Here is a 519-nt window from a genome sequence, read left to right on the forward strand (position 1 = left end):
GGAGACTTGGTTTTTGACTTAGGAATTTTATTCTAATGACAGGCTGAACCTTTGTCTTCAAGGCAGATTACACAAAGACTAAATTAACCTTTCCACTCAGAAATAAAAGAAAATTTTGTATTTTAACAGTGAGAAACCTAATTCTTTGTTTTATATATTATTTAACATTAAAGCTCCTAAAAATCTCATAATTTAAACCATTAAACTTTAGTCAGACAGATAAAACTTTTGACCATATCAAATAGTTTTTTTTTTAATAAACCTCTTAAATGTTGTCTTTGTTCCATATCTCTTACAGTACATACCTTTAAAATGGAAAAAATGAACACACTCATTAGCAGACCTATACATATGTATATACACCTCTCTTTTTGTGCCATAAAAAGCATAAGTATGTACTTAAATTATGACAAATATCTATTTACTCAATTTAATATCTGTAAGTTACCTAAAAGGTCTTGGAAATTATTTTAAGCTTGTTTACCATAAAACATAACTGTTGAAGTTTGTTTAAACATT

The sequence above is a fragment of the Trichechus manatus genome, unplaced genomic scaffold (genome assembly GCF_000243295.1).
Source record: "Trichechus manatus latirostris isolate Lorelei unplaced genomic scaffold, TriManLat1.0 scaffold00002, whole genome shotgun sequence".
NCBI lineage: Eukaryota > Metazoa > Chordata > Mammalia > Sirenia > Trichechidae > Trichechus > Trichechus manatus.